Source organism: Prionailurus bengalensis, chromosome E3 (genome assembly GCF_016509475.1).
Source record: "Prionailurus bengalensis isolate Pbe53 chromosome E3, Fcat_Pben_1.1_paternal_pri, whole genome shotgun sequence".
Lineage (NCBI taxonomy): Eukaryota > Metazoa > Chordata > Mammalia > Carnivora > Felidae > Prionailurus > Prionailurus bengalensis.
In genome coordinates this window covers 27703458-27716340 of record NC_057357.1, presented here as the reverse complement: position 1 = coordinate 27716340, position 12883 = coordinate 27703458, and the positions used below count along the sequence as shown (strand labels likewise).

The 12883-nt window shown below is 49.3% G+C and overlaps 1 protein-coding gene across 1 annotated transcript in view; it reads left to right on the top strand.

Annotated features, from left to right (window-relative positions):
- The window catches only part of XYLT1 (xylosyltransferase 1), a 309644-nt gene that overhangs the window by 213413 nt on the left and 83348 nt on the right, over positions 1-12883 (top strand). The window lies entirely within an intron of this gene.

The following is a 12883-nucleotide window of genomic DNA, read 5'->3' as shown; positions in this document are numbered from 1 at the left end:
AGATGTATCTGGGTGTAAAGCTACACCTTGAGACACGTGGTTTTGTAAAGGTGGTTGAAAAGAAAAGAAGGTATCCAAAAGGTGGTTCTCAACCCTGACTGCACATTGGACCCCCTGGGAGCTTTAAAAAATTGCCACCACTGTCACCCACCAAAGTTATTAAATTAGAATTTCTTGGGGTGGAGCCAAAGCATGGATTTAGTTTGTTTTGGTTTGCTTTTTAAGATGCTCAGGTGATTCTAATGTGCAGCCAGGGTTAAAAATCACTAGCCTACTGTGCCTGCTTGGGATTTTCTCTCTACCTCTCTCTGTCCCTCCCCCACTCGCTCATGCAATCTCTCTCTCTCAAAATAGACAGACTCAAAAAAAAAAAAAAAAAAGAATCACTAGCCTAGGCTAGTGATTTTTCAAATGTTAGCTTGCACCAGAATCACCTGGAAGGCTTGTCAAATAAAATGCAGAGGTGCTGGGCCCCATGCCCAGAGTTTCAGAGTTGGAAGCTCTGGGTGGACTGAAATTTGCATTTCCAGTAGGTTCTCAGGTATTGCTGATGCTGATGATCAAAGACCACATTTTAAGACCTTCCGTTCCACAGCAGTACTTTTCCATGGAGAGCGATGGTGTCCATTTTCCCAGGGGACATTTGTCAATGAATGGAGACGTTTGGGGAAGGTGCTACTGGCATCGAGTGGGTACAGACCAAAGATGTGACAAAGATGTGCATCCTACAGTGCACAGGATGACCCTCACCTCCCACAACCGAGGATCTGGCCCCAAGTGTCAGTTGTGCCAAGGTTGAGAAACCCCTTTGGGCCCCGTGGGATCCTGAGCAAAGCTGGGAATGCTGAGGTTCTTGCCAGGCAAAGTCTGCACGTGGAACATGGTATTTGAAGTCAGATCCACTTGTACCCTAATCTCTTTTCCACCTCCTGGCTCTGTGACCTTGAGCAAGCTCCTTCTCCTCTCTGATCTCAGGACAATTATCCACGAATGGGGATAATTTCCATGCGCTGCATTTCTATGAGAGGTAGAAGCCTGTAAAAGAACCTCATGAATGTTAAGTGCCCCACAAATTGGAGTGAAAATCGAAAGGATGGTGTTTGTCAGCACAGCCATGGCTCTGTCTCCCTAGCGGGAAGATGGTCCCTCAGAGCCTCCCCTAGAAAAGTCCTGAACAAAACCTGGTTCCCTGAAGCCGCTGGGAAGGCCAGGAGTGTAGGAAGGACCTGCGAGTCCTTCTGTGAAGTATGGATGGGGCTGCTCGGGCATCAGCCTGTAGCTGGTCTTCACCTCCCCTCATTTGTTTAACAAACTCAGCACGTCCCAGGTGGGGAAGCAGGCCTGTGGAGCCTAATTAATATTCCTGAAGCTTCCTTCACCCCTCAGCCCTCTTCACCATTTTCCCATATCCACATTCCACCTGCCCTATTATTCTCATAATGTTTTCATGGCAGGAGACTCACTCTCATTTTTACTTAAGTCAGTTTTATTTTCAGAGTAATTTTGCATCACTGCCGTAAGTGGAAATCTTGCTATTGCTTGCCATAAAGAGGCAGGAACCACGCAAGGGCATTCAGTGGCATTCAGCACTGTCCGGTACTCCCTTCGCTTGCCAAAGATGCCGGTCCGTGTGATCCATCGATTCCGCTTCTGGGGGTAGACCCAAAAGAACTGAAGGCAGGTCTCAGAGGCCTCTCAACACCCATTTCCACAGCAGCGTTACTCGCAAGAACCAAAAGGTGGAGGCACACCAGCTATTCACCTGCCCATGAGAGGATAAACCAGAATGTGGTCTGTCCTTAACAATGGAAGATGACTCAACTTGAGAAGTAAAGGAAATCCTGCCATCCGCTACAGCATGTATGACCTCTAGGCACATTAGGCTAGAAACCAGACCCAAAAGAGCACCTATTCTATGATTCCACTTCGGCGAAATCTCCTGGAGTGGTCATATTCATGGAGACAGAGAGAGTGGTGGTCGCCTGGGGCTTGGGGGGAAGAGAGAATAGGAGCTGTGGTTTAATGAGGATTCCAGATGTGCAAGATGGAAAGTGCTGGTGACAATTGCACGACAGAATGGATGGGCTTAACACTCCTGAATGGTATGCTTACGAATGGTTAAGATGGTAAACGTTATGCACATTTGGGCACAGTTTGACCCAAAAGGAAGTTCAGGATGCTTGGAGGGCCTTTAGGGGACTCAAAAGAAGGGACAGGGGCAGGGTCAAGGATGGCTTTGCCGAAAAAGGTTCATTGCTCCTGAGCCCTGAAGGATGCTGGCCTGGCCACCTTTACCCTTGGAGTGGCGTTCTCCCAGCTCCCCCCTCCCGACTCCATGGTCCCCTTGTGAGACCCTCTCCCCTCATTCTCCCTAAGTCCGACTGGTGGTAATTTGATGGCATTGAATTAGCTCCCATGCTGGAGGGCAGCTGGGCATTTTCCTGGTTGCTCAGCAAGGGTCCCCAAGCTGCCAAAAGCCTCAAGGAAAAGTGGAGACCCAGCGCTCGGCCAGTTCACCCGATGAGTGGAGACAGGCCTGCATCCTCCACTTCGGCCTCCCGGCCCCAAAACCTGGGCGAAACTGCCAGGTTTAATCCACCAGACAGAAATCATTCATTCACTGAGAACTCCATGCTGGGTTCCACTCTGTGCTGGGCCAGGGCAGAAGGGTGGTGATGGCGTCCTAGGAAAGGTGAAACCTGGCCGTGGCCTGTGGGGAACTGATAGCTATCAAAAACCGAACTGACATGGTGTCTCTATGCAGCGTTCTGTCATGCGACCATGACAGAGAAGGGAATCCTGCGGTGGGGGATGGCATGGATGGACCTCGAGGGCATCATGCTAAGTGGGATAAGCTAGACAGAGAAAGACAGATACTGCCTGGTATCACTGACATGTGGAAACTAGGAAGGAAGGGAGGGACGGAGGGAAAAGAAAGGAAAGGAAAAGGCCAAGTTCCTAGAAATAGTAGAAACGTGGCTGCAGGGTCTGAGGGATGGGGGAAATAGGGAAAGGTGGGTGCAAGGGTGAAAACTTTGAGTTTTAAGATGAATGAGCTCTGCGGGGCTGATGTAAAACATGGTGGCTGTAGTTGATAACACCGTATTGTATAATTGAAATTTGCTGAGAGTAGACCTTAAATGTTCACACACACACACACACACACACACACACACACACACTCACACAGAAGATAATAAATATGTGAGGTGATGGATGTGTTAATTAACTAGATGGATGGGGGACCCATTTACAGTGTATATCAAAGAACTACAATGTACACTTTATGTATTTCAAAATTTTATGTCACTTATACCTCCATAAAGCTGAAGAGAGACAAGAGGAGGGAGGGCAAGAGAGAAGAAGGAAGGGAAGGGGAGGGAAGGAGAAAGGAAAGGAAAGAAAGAAGAAAGGCAGGAAAGGGACAGGAGGTCAGCTCAGGGAAGCCAACCCCACTTTCAGAGAAGGAAGCTTTCTATGCACTGGTGCTAATTCCGTAAGGGTAGGATCCCAGACTATGGAAATTTCGTCTCCCTCATCTGGCAGACTGACACACAGGTTTTGGAGCCCGGCAGGCCTGAGCGTTTGTCTTTGTCCTGGCACTCGACAGAGAAGGTGACTTGTCATCAGTTAGTGCCCCCTTGGCCTCAGAATCCTTCATGGTAAGATGGGGTTATCAAAAATTAAAAAAAAATTTTTTGTAATGTTTATTTTTGAGAGACCAAGCACGAACAGGCAGACGAGGGGCAGAGAGGGAGAGGCAGACACAGAATCCGAAGCAGGCTCCAGGCTCTGAGCTGTCAGCACAGAGCCTGACGCGGGCCTCGAACCCACGAACCATAGATTATGACCTGAGTCGAAGTCAGACGCTTAACTGACTGAGCCACCCAGGCGCCCCTTGGTACCTGCTTCCTTAGACCTTGGGAGAATGACGCCATGCGTGGATAGTGCTTAGGACATAGTAAGTGGTCAGTCTACCTAGACATATCATTACTGTTTTGTAAGGGTTAGAGGGGTCAAGGAAGGGAAGTGACGTGCCCAGGGTCCCATGGCTGGATCACAGCAGAAGCAGGATTGGGACCCAGACTTGGGGCCTTTGGTGCACTTGCCCTCACACCCCGGCCAGCTTTCTAGGCACACTGAGAGCAGGACTTCTTTCTGGGCACTGGGCATCTCCCAAGTACTGGTCACCAGAATTCCGCATTGAAGTCTCCCAGTGGGGAAAGGCACCCCCACCCAGGTCTGACAAAGAATCTACCACCGTCAGGGGCTGTCCCCCGAGCGATGTGAATCCTGCCTCTGTGCGGTGAGCCTGCCGCCAGTTGGAAGCCGTGTACCATCCGCAGTCACAAATCACCGCACAACTCCGTGGGGTCGGGGACAGATTGCTCATCCCTCTTTATTTTTCGTGTACATGCTTTATCCTATTGTGGTAAGAACACTTAACATGAGATCTATCCTGTCAACACATCTTCAAGTGCCCAGCACTGGTCACTCAAGGTGCAATGTTGTGCAGCTGGACCCTAGAGCCTGTTCGTCTCGCTGGCCTGAAACTTTGTGCTCGTTGCTAGTAATCCCCCCGCCCCAGCCTCTGGCAGCCACCAGCCCACTCTCTGATTCTCTGCAGTTGACCACTCTCACCACCTCACACACGGGCAATCATGCCGTATTTGCCTTTCCACGACGGGCTTCTTTCCCCGAGCGTCACGCCCTCAACGTTCATCCCAATGGGAATGAACAACAGTACGGATGCTCCTCAAAAAATAAAAAAATAGAGCTACGAGGAACCATCCCATTTTACAGAGGAAGAACCGAGGATCAGAAAGGAACTCTGTCTTCCCAGAGTCTCTACCGGGAAGTGACAAAGCTGGCCACCGGTGCTGAAGTGCAGCCCACAGCCTCCCAGGCAGCAGGGAGCTGGTCATGATCCATCTTGGATCCCGAGTGCCTGACCCGAGTGCCACGTGTGCACAACCTTGTGTCCGCGTGTCTCCCTTCCCGACCCAACCAACCCTCTTATTTGGAACCGAGTCAGAAAGCTGCTTCTCTTGCCGCAGGCCCGAGAGGCCCTCTCAGAGTATAAATAGCATTGAGGGCTTTGTTGGTGGAGCAACTATTCTAATCAAGTGGCTTTTTTGGATTTGGTTTTTGTTTGGTTGGTTTGGGTTTGGGATTTTTTTTATTTTAGCAGTGTCCTGGAAGTTGTATTTATTTTTACTATTTTTTTAATGGAGATAGAGTGAACATATAGCATTGGTTTCCAGGTGGACACTGTCATTACCTGGTAGTGGGATTCACCGCGAAAGGATGGCGGCCATAAGTCGCTCCCATTGGCCGCATTTACTCATCGCGGTGTGAGGTGCACACTGCAGAGGACTCCGGCTGTGGACATTGGCTTGGAAGCTGCGTGTGCACAGCTCTCGGAGCCTGAGAGGCTTCGGGGTTGAGCCTGCAACTGGGCCCATTAGTTAAACCAAGCTTGATGCTGATCCTTGTGGATGAACACCCTAGTAGAGATGATGACGTGCACACTGACGACGCGGACGCTCTTGTCTATTGAGCATTTACTGCACAACAGGCGCAGTGCCGGGTACCGGACGCGAACATTCACGTGATGCAGATGCTGTGATTATCACATGCCCGTTTTACAGACGGGAAAGCTGGGGCTTGGAGAGCTTGTGTAACTTGTTCAAGGTCTGCCTGACCAGAGGCAATGCTCTTCGGCCCCGCACCTTGTTTCTTCTTCCCAGGCAGTATTCCTGCAAGGTTGTTACCAGCATCACGATATTTGCCCAACACATCGACCCTTGCAAAAGCCGCTTCATCTTCCCCACCTCCCTGGAGCCTAAGCATCACATAGTCCTCGTCTGACCCATGACCGTGATGAGAAACGCGGAGTTAGGGCAACAGGCCGAGTGCAGCACAGATAGAAACCGGCAGGACTCTCCGTGATTCCCTTTGCTTGGCCTTCACACCTGCATCGCAAAAATAGGTTTGATATTCTTCCCCGCAAACAAGGCTTGTTAACTTTGGTCTGAAGTCAGCTTCTCCCGCTGTCCCTAATCACTCTGATCCTTCCACTTACTTCCTGTCTTGTGCCACAGGAACCTGATTACATTGTGAAATGCATCGGGGGGGTTTTTTTGTTGATTTTTTTTTTTTTTTTTTAGGAGCCGGGCAGTATTTGGGTCTTAGTCTGTGGAGACACACACAGCTCCGGCCACATGTCGTTATCTGTCCTGCAGCTGAGAGCTAGCTGACATGCTTCTTCTAGAAGCAGCCTTCCCTCTTTTTGTAATGGCGACAGTTTGATCGAGCGTAGTGGCAACGATAGGGCTCTGGCGTCACAGACTTGCTTCATCCCCAGCACAGCCATGTCCCAAGTGGGACTTGTCTGAGCTCCAGCTTCCTCAGTCATATAATGGAAGGACAGTGACTCTCCTCATAGGGGTTTGGGTAGAAGTAAGAAAAAAAAAAATCATGGATAGAAATTGCTTAACACGTAGCAGCACTCAGTAAACAGTTTGGTATTAGAATTATCGATTAGGTCTCACCTTTGTTATGTTTCATGATAAATGTAATCCATTTTATCAAATGCAGGTAATGCAGAAAAGTATAAATAAGAGAGGAAAACTGTCACGTCACCATATGAACCTCTGTTAATATTTGGGAGCATGTCTTATAAAACGTTAGGGGTTATAGGCTAGAACTTCTCTTTTGCTTGATAAATTATAGACAACAGTCTGTATCAGTATGTATTAATAAGACCTTTTAGGCGATTCCTGTTTTGGACCATTATAAACACTATTAAGGTCAAGGCCCCAGGACCTTTGCACTTGCTACACTGGCTGCCAGCAATCCTCCTCATCCCTGATAATAACATGGCTCACTCCCTCATCTTAATCAGAGTTTGTTCGCATATCCCCACATCAGCCTTCCCCGGCCACCGTGGTTAAATAAACCCCTTCCCTTAACACGCCTTTGTTCTCTTTATCATAACCTTTATCACTATCTGCAACTGTATTTTCTATTTGCTTACTTTTTTTATTGGCTTTCCATCCTGCTAGACTAAGCAGCATTCAGGGAAGGACTCTCTTGCGTCCACTAATATGACAAGAACTATGCCTGGCACATTCAAGACACCAGGTGAATGAATAAATGAACAAAAGAACCTTGTATATGTAGAGACTTACACACTTGCCTTCTCCTAACCTTAATTAAGATAGATTCCTGGGGGCGGAGTTACTGGGTCAAGGGCTATGTTTCAAATTATAATTCTTGCGGCCACATCAGTGCTGGCCAAGCCGTGGCAGCTTCCCATCCCCCGCCCCCCAACCTCCCGCCAGCAGCATGGGAGAGAAGGTTTCTCCACTTCCGGCTCGTGCTGGGAATCTCACCACAGTCCGTTGAAGACGTACTGCATAGAAGACTTTTCAGGACCGCGGTCCCCGCAGTGGTGGCCGAGGTGTGGAGGGGGCCACCGCAGGGCCCGTCTCCGCCCTGTCTGCGGTGTGGCTTCTTGTCCTCCCCAGCTCCCCCACCCGCCAGCCCCCACCGTGTCAGAGCTGCTTTCCGGAAAGGTCATTACAGGAGCCAGGGGCGTGCGACAACAATGGGAAGCTGGTGGCTGGCAGCTGGCAAAGGGCATCGTGTGAACCTCAGCCGAACCCCCCCCCCGGCCGCCTTGTGGGCACAAAACTCACTCGTGCTCTCTCTGGTTATTCAGTGAAACACATCGAGGTCCTACTACGTGCCGGAATGGGGGGCCATTATGGGTGTGTTTCCAGAGCCAGCCATCCTGCCGCTTTGGGTGGGGCTCTGGGCCTCAGCTCCTGCCTCCTTCACCGGGCCCCTGAGAGAGGCAGAGCCACCAGGTGAGGGGACAGCAGGCCAGACCTGGGGCCTTTTTGCACTCTGACGTCCTGGGGGTTCGTTTGCCTTTGCTCTGAGGGATGCTCGATAGGTGCGGAAGCTCGGTGGACCCGGCTTCTCCATCGTGGCTCCCTCTTTCCTTGTCTCTTCCTGTCTCTCTGTATCTGATTACATGGTTTGTCTCCGTTCATACCTGTGTAGGTCTCTGGCTTTCTCGGCGCTTCTGTGTGTGTTTCTCCCTCCATATGTGGGAGGAAGGGGGCGGTCTTTCTGCCTGCAGCTCTCCCTCCATTTTTCTCTCAATGGGATTGTGGCCTCTCTGTGTCCCTGCTCCCTCTCTGCCTCTGTCTCTCTGTCTTTGTCTATTTCTGTCTGTCTCTCTGCCCCTCAGCCCTGTCTTCATCCTCCCGTGTGTGTGTGTGTGTGTCTCCTTTCTTCAGGTATTTCAGTTCTTTCCTGCCCACCCCTATCCCCAAAATAGCCGGACTCCAGAGGAACCGGGGTTTTTTGTTCCCTCTTCTCCTGGTTGCTCCCCACACCAGCTGTCTGACCCGGGATGGCTTTGGAGTGATAGCTGCTCTGTTGCTGGAGTGATAGTGCCTGATTTCCCTGGGGCTCGGTTCCTTTTCTTCAGAAGGGAAGCATTCACATCTGTGTCTGTCTGTCCGTGAATCTTCTTCTTTCTAAAATCCTAAAGAAAGTTACAAAAGGTTTTCTTGAACATCAGTGCACAGATCTCTCTAAAGACCAGCACATGGGGGCTCCTGGGTGGTTCAGTCAGTTAAGCATCCACCTTTGGCTCGGGTCATGATCTTTCAGTTTGTGGGTTCGAGCCCCACATCAGGCTCTGTGCTGACAGCTCACAGCCTGGAGCCTGCTTTGGATTCTGTCTCCCTCTCTCTCTGCCTCTCTCTCTCTCTCTCTCTCAAAAATAAACACTAAAAACATTTTTTTTAATTAAAAGAAAAAAGATCTGCACAGGGTCTGATGCCAACCCTCTCTGTCTCTCTACCCTCTGATGCCCTGGAGGCAGGTAAAGGTAGCAGACTGGATTTGAGCTTGTGTGTGACCCTGGGGAAACATGCTGATTCTCTGAGCCTCACAGGGCTGCCTCTGCATTCCCCCAGAGCCAAGTAACTCTCCCACAAACCCGGTCCGGCACAGGCTGATGGGTAGCAGGCCCTCAAGTGACATCAGCTCCTCTGGACCGGAGCAGCAGCTCATGTCCAGATGCATTCCTTCCTTCCTTCCATTCATTCATTCACCCATTCAGCAGCATGGCAAGAGATATCCACGGCCAGAGACCACCGGCTGATCCTAGAGGCCCAGGAAGCTGCAGGTGTGGGGAGCTCCAGATCAGTGTTACCCAGACACCTTGGGGTAGGGATGAGCAGTGTTACCTGGGGACCAGCAGGAGCCCCTGCAGAGTGAACTTCCTAGAAAATACGGTGTCGTGGGCCACCTTTAGGCCTTTGAAAAACCACCCGATGAAGTCCAGGTGGTAAAAAGGGGCACAGGTAGCCGTTGTTTCTAACGTTCCTCCGTTTGTTAAATAGTCTCCAAGGAGGGAAAGGCCAGGTCGCAACCAGCATGGTGAAAATCAGTATGTTGCCTTTAGGCTGCAGTCATGGGAAGGAGAATATAAGCTTTTCTTACACGTTATCATCTTTTTACTTTGGATTCTCACATTCCTTAGTCCATTCATAATCCATTTGTGAAAACAGGCTCACATCCTACGTGTCTTAGCACTTCAGGCGTTGTCCAGGGCTGGCATGTAGGGGTTTAAGGATGCTGGGTGGGTGGGTGGGTGGATGGATGGATAGTTGCGTGAGTGTCTAAAGGGACACGATTCCTCCAAGCATGCCCCTCTCATATAATCACTGGGAAAGCCCAGAGTATTTGTGATTGGTTCAGAGGGAAGATTAGAGGGTGGTTAGGATAACCCTTTCTGGTTGCTGCTCAGTCTGTCTGCAACAAGAGCCAAGATGGTAATTATCCCCAGGATCGCAGCTACTGACTGAACAGCCAAGGAGCCAAAGACGCTGGGATCCACCACGAGTGCTTAAAAAGATGGGCTCAGAAGCTTTGAGCTGAACTTCCTAAGGTGCCCCCTAGCTCTGCAGGCAGACTGCTCACCCCTTCCCCACTCCGAGGGCAAGCTGAAGACACTCCTATACTAAAACAAGTGACCGTTGTCTTCTGTTTGCCCCAGCTGGCTGAGCCCCTCAAAGATAAGGATTTTTTTCCCTGAATTTTATTTTACTGGTACCTAGCACAGTATTTGGCAAAGAGGTACAGGCTAAATTAATATGGCATGAATCACCAAGTTGATAGTTGGAAGAGTGGGGGCATGGGTGATTTGCTTTGAGGATGCTGGATGGATGGGTGCATGGATGAATGGATGCTTGGTTTTCTGGATGATAAGCTGTTGAGTGCTGTGCTGGATGGGTTGTCGAATGGTTTGCTGGATGGGTGGTTGGATTTCGATGGATGGATGGATGGATGAAAAGGTGGGATCTTATTGGCCATCGAGAGTCAGCCTATGCTAGGCCTTGAATGCATGTCTACCTAGCTGCAATGACTAATTTACAGGCTATTTCATTAAAAAGCAGAATTGAGTAGGGGTTGTTTTGTTTTTTATTTTCTCTTTTAGAGAGAGTGTACATGAACAGGGAAAATGGGCAGAGGGAGAGAGAGAATTTTAAGCAGCCTCCATGGTCAGCACAGAGCCTAACACAGGGCTTGATCCCATGACCCTGGGATCGTGACCTGAGCCAAAATGAAAAGCTTGACGCTTACCCGACTGAGCCACCCAGGAGCCCCTCTGGTGTTTCCTGTCCTCTCCTCAACTCAAGCGGAATTGTTATAAACTTTTCCAAAGTCTAGGTGTGGTACCGTAGTATATATTAGTGTTTAAGGACATAGGCTCTGGAAATGGATCCAGGTTTGAATCTCAGCTGAATAATTAAAGCATTGTGACCTTGAATAAACAAATCCCTTGGCCTCTCTAAGCTACGGTTTCCTCACTTGCAAAATGGGGATAATAGCACTATCGTGCAGGGGTTGTTAAGAAGATTGAGTGAAATAATGAAGGGCAAGGGCTGGTCGGCCCTCAGTGAAACGTATTGTTATTATTATGGACCAAACCAAAATGTACCCTCCTATCGCTTTTTTTTTTCCAGCGAGAACCAGATGTGTGCCAGATCCTGTTATAGCATTGAGTGTTCATTGATAAACAACACCGAAATAGCCTCTCATCTCCTGGAGCTTATGTCCTAGTGGAGTGTTCAAACAATTAATAAGTAAACAGATAAACAATTTCAGATGGTATTAAATGCTATGCAGAAATTGAGATACGGTGAGGTGAAAGAGAGTGATGTGGCTGGTGGCGGCAGGTGTTCTTCTGTTGAGCTGTGAACTAATGACAAGCTACAGCCATGCAAAGATCTAGGGAGAGGGTGTTCCAGGTAACAGGAATAGCCAGTGAGAAGGTCCTGAGGCAAAAATGAAACGGCTCAAGGAAAAGAAAGAAGGCCAGGTAGCAAGGTAGACGGTAAGGCACGCAGGGCGCAGAGGGCCTCAGGAGGTAGGTCATGTAGGCCGTAAAGGCTGGGCCACGTGATCTGGACATCATCCATGTTAATTTCATCCTGTCTTCTGGAACAGCATAGAAGGAGCCGTGTTCATTTGGCAGTCGCTCAGCTTTCCAGTGACAGCGGCAGGCTCCCAGTCTCCAGAGCTCCAGACTAACCGCTCCTGGTTCTCTGTTTTCCAAGCTGACATCCTGGGACACCTGCAACGTTCTGGGTCTCCTAAACCTAGAAGCCAGAAGAAATCAAATTTGAGCCAAAGGCAGTCAGGCAGAAGATCTCTAGTCAAAATTGTAATGAACTAACCCAGCAGGCTGTGTTCCTCCTTGAAGCCCTGCCCTTGGAGTGTTTGCAAGGGAAAGGAGGAGAAAAGGAATCTTTAAGGCTCTTCTAAGGTAAAAGACATATGGAACCACGTAGATGCAGGTGCTTCTGGTCTAGCATCTGGGCTTTCAAAGAAAACCAAGAGATGATGGTGGCTGACCTCCAGCAGGACTGATAGAGCTAACTCAGGCGGGCTCTTTAGGATCCCATGACTCAGCAGTGCCTCCTCTGTGTTGGCTTTTCTCTCAGAAAAAAATCTTTGTCCAGGTGGGGATAAATGGGCTCTTAGAGTCTTGCAGTTCTATATATTGCAGAAGGGGAGCCTCTCTAATCTACTTGTTGCAACAAAAGTCTGGAATTCTGTCTTCTTGGCTAATTAGCTTCTTTGGGTCACACATTCGTCTCTGAACCGTACGGACTGTTCATTGCCAGAGAGATACAGTGTTCTGATTGGCCAGGCCTTAAGCTCTGTGACCTTCCCTGTCATCGATAATGGAGACCCTCCCCATCCATGTAGACTAAGGATGGAGGAGGGGGACAATGCCCCCCAACGTCCTGTATGAGAAAGTTTTCATTTTGGGAGATGACTTAGTTCTAGAGACGTTCTGTGTGACATTGTGCTTAAAATCAACAATACTCAGCTGTGATCTTAAAAGTGTAAGAGGGCAGATACCATATTTTCTGTTCTTACCACAATTTTTACAAAAAAAGGGTGCTGTTAGGAGGAGAAGGAAGAGTGGGTGCTGGACAGGCAAAGCCAGCTCGTGTATCTTGTGTTTTCCAGCTCAGAAATACCTCCTCCTTCCCCTGCAGCTCAGAGACACAGCTCTTACACCTCTCATTTCCTCCCGCCTTGTTCTATAGGTTAATACATGTGCTTAGGTCTCCATCAGCTTTTTTAAAGCTTCTTGGGGTTTGGAACCCTGCCTTTGTGGACCTCATGGTCCCCCACATTTGTACCAGGACGTTGTAAGTGTCCACGACAAGCTTAGTTAAGCTGGATTAGGTGTCAGGGCCCGATGTGATGACCATGCCTTTCAAATAGTCCCCAATTGAAGCATTAGAGAAACTCCCTGTCTCTCACCAAAGAACCTCTG